Source organism: Salvia splendens, chromosome 2 (assembly GCF_004379255.2).
Source record: "Salvia splendens isolate huo1 chromosome 2, SspV2, whole genome shotgun sequence".
Classification (NCBI taxonomy): domain Eukaryota; kingdom Viridiplantae; phylum Streptophyta; class Magnoliopsida; order Lamiales; family Lamiaceae; genus Salvia; species Salvia splendens.
This window is the reverse complement of record NC_056033.1, coordinates 27,930,400-27,937,545: the sequence shown is the minus strand read 5'-3', so window position 1 is coordinate 27,937,545 and position 7,146 is coordinate 27,930,400. Positions and strand designations below refer to the sequence as shown.

At 34.1% G+C, this 7,146-nt stretch overlaps 1 pseudogene; it reads left to right on the top strand.

The window, feature by feature from the left end:
- Positions 1-2,232: 2,232 nt before the first annotated feature.
- Positions 2,233-5,621, top strand: LOC121777579 (annotated as a pseudogene).
- The last annotated feature ends 1,525 nt before the right edge of the window (positions 5,622-7,146 follow it).

The following is a 7,146-nucleotide window of genomic DNA, read 5'->3' as shown; positions in this document are numbered from 1 at the left end:
TTTTGTGTGTTAAATGAAAAAAACATCATTTTTTATATATTAACGTGAGAGGAGATTTTTTTCCAAAAAAAAAAAGAAAATGTGACTTTGGGAATAATTAAAAAGGAAAATATGCCAATGGAAGAAGTACTAATCAACACCACTTTCGCCAATCAAATGATACCTAAGGGACCATATATTAGACTTTTAAATATTGAAAGTTTGAGTATTATCTTGATTAAAGCTTGAAATACTACATCAAATTTTTAAGAGTTGAACATTTGAATGTCACCATTTGAAGCCTGCCATTACTGATTAATATCGTATAAGCATAACCTCATTTGCAACAAGTAATATCATAACTAAAATTTGAGTTTCATCTCATCTAGACTTTTGAAATTTGGATAACCAAATTTTGATCTCAATGGAAAAGTTATGTAAACCATAGAAAAATAGGTCTAATTAACTAAATACGTATTAGCATTCTTTGGGCTTCAGACATGGGCCTTAGTGATGGGCCACAAGGATCCACACTACCCTCATTCATTTTAATGCGTATGAAATTTTGATTGGACTCCAAATTAACCAAACCCATGACTTTTATTAGGGAAGGAATTGGAGTTTTGCTGTGAACCACTTTGTCCTATTTGAAAACCTAAGTAGACCCAAAAAATTATCGAAACAATTTTTACGAAATTTCATGTGATTGAACAATCTTATAAACTAGTACAATATACATTTAAAAACTTGGTTTAATTCAATATTGTTCCATCCGCATTTGTTTGCTGAATTTGAATCATACGTTTTGGATTTTGGATTTTGAATTTTGAATTTTGGAATTGATGATTTGTGCATGTGACCGTCTACACTTACCAAGGAAAATAACAAACTCCAATGATTTAATTTAATAAATAAAATATGGGATGAAGATTCTACAACGTGAAAAGAAGGGGCAAAAATATTTTTTTTATGTGTAGCATTTATTTATATCCTCTCTCTAATATAACGATAAGGCCTTCTACATTGCTACATGAATTTGTTGATTTCTTACTTTAATTTATATGGGTAATTTAAGTGTATGATTATTGATTAGCTATCGCCTTAGTTAATATTATTGGATATGTATTGCTAAACAAGGAAGGTGCGGTGTTATAATCCGACGTCGATTTTACTAGTTAAGTCAAAAATTGAAATAGTCTCATATATAATCCGACGTCGATTATACTAGTTAAGTTATATTTTAATTTGCACCGTAATAGCTCATGTTAGTTCGGTTTTGATATAATTTAGGCTGTCCATCTTTGAAAACTCCGCATTCATTTATTATGTTTAGCGTAGCGATAAACTTACATAAATTGTACATATATAATTAAGTGTTCCGAGATTTTTCATTGAAAATCAACTTAAAAATTTTAATTAATTTAAAATAAATCACATACTAATCATTCTATCTAGTTACAATAACTTAGACAAATATTAAAAATTCAATATATTTTAAAAAAATATTGAATATCATATAATTATCCTGAATCAAACTCAAAATAATGTGAAAATTTGTCATAAACTATTCACATTATATGCTTTTTATTGTTATAAAAAATTAATTTATATTTAATTCAGTTAAATTTAAAATATTAAATATGTATATAATTTATGTATATTAATCTTTAATCTTATTTTTATCAGGTTATATTATAACTTGCCGAGTATTTTTTAATAATTTCATTACTTGCCGACATGAAAATAAAATTTGATGGTATGAATTGGAGATGGTATTAGATGTGGATCATGATACGTAAAATAAAAACTGTGACAGTTGCTTTTCTTTTCTACATCCAATTATTGTCCAGTATTATTTTATACATTACAATGGTGTCCGATTTTTTAGATAAAATAGTATCAAAATATAATTTAGAATTGAGTTATAGGATTAAATCTCATGAACCAAACATGCTACATATTTAATGCCAAGATACAATCTTACAAACTGAACACCCCTGTACATATCCTCAGTTGATGCTTGGGACTATTCAATGAACTTTTTAAATAGACGTTTGCTAACCTACCTACACTTTCAATATATTTTTTCTTTTAAAAAAACACATTTTAGTAGTTTAGTTTACTTATCTCATTTATGCAATTTCTTATCAGTTGAAAGTGGAAACCACTACTCTTGGACTAACTCCACCTTCATTGGTTGATGGCCGCGAATTAGCTGCATTATCAAAAAATTTGATTTAATCTCAATAATGAATGACCAGTAACTAATTATACAATAGTACTACCAAACTTTGTCTGCATTATAATAGAAAGATCTGCTCCTATCAATAGCTAAAAAATGAACAACGTTTTCAGGCAAATGGATTTACGACAACGTTTCACGACCGTTGTACGATGAAGAGAGGTGTAGTTTCATGATAGGTGACTATGCTTGTAAGAAATATGGAAGAAAAGGGTTTGAATATCAAAAATGGAGATGGCAACCTCATCATTGTGATCTTCCAAGGTTTTGTTTTCTCTATACATTTGTTTTCCAATTTTACTGCTTTTGTTTTGTTTTGTTTTGTTTAAATCAGAAGATTTTGCAAATATGTATATAGGTTTAATGGGACAGCACTGCTTGAGAAGATAAGAGGGAAGAGTTGTGTTTGTGGGAGATTCTTTGAACAGGAATCAATGGGTGTCGATGCTTTGTCTAATCGAATCTTCTCTTAATCAATCGTTGGATAAGAGTGTTAAGAGATGATTTCTCTTAACAAGTTTCCGGTGTCGCAAAGGCGATCGGCGGAGGGATAAATGGTAGTCGCGGGAGCTTTGCCCGTCGATCAAACCGATTGCAAAATAAAGTAAAATACGATAAAAGGAAGATAAGATAATTTGATATTTCTTGAATGATCCAAATGAATAACAATGTCCACTATTTATAATAGTGGATACCCTAACTTAAGGAACAAGAAAATAATCCTAATAAATATGAAAAGATATGGTACATCAATAACTAACTAAATAATATAGATATGGGGATAATCCTAGGAATATGCTCGTATCAACTCCCTCCGGTTAAAATTCACCTTGTCCTCAAGGTGGAAACCAAGAAGCATGGCGGACATCTATGATCCTCTCGTCAAGCAGCTTAGCAAGAACATCGTGCTCCACCGACTTCACAAAATGGGCTAGAATTGCATTGGTGCAGGTAGCCATAGCCACAACAATCCAATCGATGTGCTATGTTGATTCATTCCACCATTGGACTCAACATAAAAATATCCATTTTACTCAGGCAAGTCCCCTATGCATCCTCTCCATTCACTGTTTTTCCATATAGTTGAAGTATAACCAAGTGGAGAATTATCAAAGTCCATATAGTTGAAGTATAACCAAGTGGAGAATTATCAAAGTCCATGACGCATAGGAGCTTCGATCCATCATCTCTTTCGCCATCCAACAATGCCTCTTCCTCCTCAATTTGAACTCGATTAAGTAATTGATCAATTTGGAGCTTGTCAAGGCGTTTATGAATGCCCAAACACGACGTGTTGTTTTGCGGAGGGATCAATCGTGCATCGGCGTCGAGCGATGTTGATCGATGATTCATACTTGCAACAACCCTGACATGAGAAGAATTACTCAATAATTTCAGCGATGCGTTGTCCACAATGGAACTACCCAAACCAATCTGGACTTGGAGAATCTTGATTCGTGAAGCATTCAATTGTCGTGAGCACTGAATCTCGATGCAACCTTGAACCGGTTTCTCTTTGCGTGCGGAATCCGGACTGGACTTCTCCATTTTCTCAACCTTTTCAACTCCACCAAAACCAACAGAAGAATCGAGAATCTTCTTGGTAGAATCAGCAAAGCCTTCCTCAGGAATCAACGGCGACGGTGGCGGAGGCTGGTAGGTTTTCGGAGGAGGCACCTTCGGGTAATTTTGGTGGGGTAGGGCTGCTGGGAGGAAAGTTGTGGCGGCTGGTGGTAGTCGTGTGACGGCGGCGGCTAAGTGTGGAAGTAGTGCTGCGGTGGCGGCGGCGGTCTGTAGACGAGCTGCTCCTGCTGCCATGGATTGGTGTAGGTCTGGGACGTCGGCTGCCTGTATGGGTCAGTGTTGTGGAAGTAGGGTTGTGGCTGGTTGTCGATGTAGGGTTCAACCGTTGTTTGCCATCGTGCCGGATATTGCAGCGGCGCAGTGGGTAGGTGCGCCCATGGTGGGTCCCAACAAGAATTTGGGTTTGCCTGCGGCAACGTGTAGGGCAGCGGTGGTTGCAGGTAGGGATGGAATGGCTGCACAGGCTGAGAGAGGTCGCATTGATGATGGGCGTGTTGCTGTTCATCAAGCTTATCCAATCTCTTGTTTAATCTGTTGCAGAAAGCCATTATCCGGTCACATAGTGAAGATAAAATGATTTCCTCATTGGGATTCATGGATGAAGATGATTGAAGATGGAGGATGAGCACGAAATGAAAGCACCAATTGTTAAGAGATGATTTCTCTTAACAAGTTTCCGGTGTCGCAAAGGCAATCAGCGGAGGGATAAATGGTAGTCGCGGGAGCTTTGCCCGTCGATCAAACCGATTGCAAAATAAAGTAAAATAAGATAAAAGGAAGATAAGATAATTTGATATTTCTTGAATGATCCAAATGAATAACAATGTCCACTATTTATAATAGTGGATACCCTCACTTAAGGAACAAGAAAATAATCCTAATAAATATGAAAAGATATGGTAAATCAATAACTAACTAAATAATATAGATATGGGGATAATCCTAGAAATATGCTCGTATCAAAGAGTGTGACGAGATATGATAATTTGTATGTGTTCAGGGCAATGGTGAGTTTTTTTGTGTCATCTATATTTATATATATGTGATAATTTGATTTATTCGATGATAATAAGTCTGAAATTGATGAAGGAATACAATGCAACGATTGAGTTCTATTGGTCACCATTACTGGTAGAGTCAAACTTTGATGATCCAAACACTCACTCTATAAGAGATGGAATACTCAAAATTACATCTATTGAGAAGCACGCCAAACATTGGAACGATGCAGATATACTTATCTTTGATTCATTTGCGTGGTGGCTTGAGCCAACCATGACCTTTTTGTAAGTATTTATCATTCTATCTATCTTATTTTATTTTAATTCTCAGATGGGGCTCATTTGGGAGCTCTGATGCAATCGATCTATAAAAAAGTTGGAATGGGGTATCGTGGCTATGAAAAGGTTTTAAGTGCGTGGTCTGATTGGTTGGAAGTCAACATCAATCGAACCAAAACCAAGATGTTATTTATGAGTCTCTCACCTTGTCACTACTTGTAAGTGCATGTAGTATTACTTAATTTAATCTCCTCACCGTGGTCTGAAGGATACAATGAAACACAACCAATATGGAAGGAGGAGAGTATTGGGGAATCTACACCGATCGAAAAGCAGAATCAATCCTACAAAAGATGGATAGGAGAGGCCTCAATATCCAGTGTTTTAATATAACGAAATTATCGGATTACAGAAAGGATGCCCATCCCCATGTATCGCAGGAACATGCCGAGCAGCGGCGGATCCAGACTCCAAAAATGGGCGATGGCGGAATTTAAGTAGCACTAGCTTCATTAATAAAATATAAACATACATTAGCTTGCAACTATTATTATTCATTTAAAAATATAAAATTATTGTAAATATTATATACATTCAAAATCATCGTAAATATTATATACAAAGTGATATAATTAGAGCAATAAATATTTAGATTTCAAAAATATTTATAATGTTTATTTTGTTACATAGAGAATAATTAAGATGCATGGATCACAAATTATAAATACTTTAGGACAAAAAAACATGAACACAAGATTAAAAATGATTTTAACTAAAGAATAAATATAACAACATAATATATGCAAATTAGTAGAGCTTTAGATTTCATAAAGTATTTAACGATATTATTTTGATAATAAGAAGAAATATGAATTGATAAAATAAAAATGGAAAAAATATGTTCTTGTTGAGAGTTGAACCCTAGAACTCTTAATTAAAAACCCAACAATAAAAGCATTGGACTACTACATGTTATGTTAAATTTATTGAAAACAACAACATTTTTATATTCCAAGGAGGGAGCGGATATGCTATTTTCAGCTCGATTCAAGGGAAAGTTTAGGCTCTCCAAACGGTTGGGAGGGGGCGACCACCCCTTCTCGCCCTCCTAGATCTGCCAGTGATGCCAAGGACTAATCTCTAGACTTTCATAATTTTTCTAGGCATATGTTTTTCAATAATAATTTAATCTTTATGGAGTATCTTATTTCTTTGTAATTTAATCTTTATGGAGTATCTTATTTCTTTGGCTGCGTGAGCGTCTTTGGGGTGGTGTTGTTTGATTGATGTGGTTCTTGTTTGTAGTTTGTAGGCTTTCTTTTTTAGTTGTTACTCTGCTGTTTTTGCTAGCTTTTTGAATCTCCTGCGTACGTTGGACCTCTGCTCGACTTTTATGGTTTTGAGCCTTTCTAAATGCATAAAAAAAACAAGAAAAGATGCTAATAGATTAACGTAAATATTTGAACGGTTTATTTATCTTATTTTATTTATGTCTTGTAAAAAAGTTAATAACGTGCGACGACGGTACTAGTAACTAGACATTATTTGGTAGTAATGAATTCTAGTAATATTTCTTTCCTCGAATGTCAATGGGAAATAAAAAATTAAGGATTATGAATATTCTTTCAGATTTACTGATTGAACTCTTAATTATAAGTTGTTCAAATTTAAACAAAAAAAATCATCTAAACAATTTTCATAAAATCCCATGTGATTGAACAATCTTATAAACTAGTACAATATACATTTATAAACCTTGGTTTATTTCAATCTGGTTCCTTCCGCAGCCTACACAATCCGCATTCGGTTGCTGGATTTGGATCTTCCATTTTGGATTTTGGATATTGAATTTTGGAATTGATGATTTGTGCATGTGACCTTCTCCACTTACCAAGGAAAATAAAAAACTTCTATGATTTAATATATACTATAAAATATGGGACGACGATTCTGCAACCTTAAAAGAAGGGGCAAAAATATTTTATATATGTCGTATTCATCATAGTCTCTCTCCAATATATTTTGTCAAGGTAAGACCTCCCACTTTACTACATGAATTTG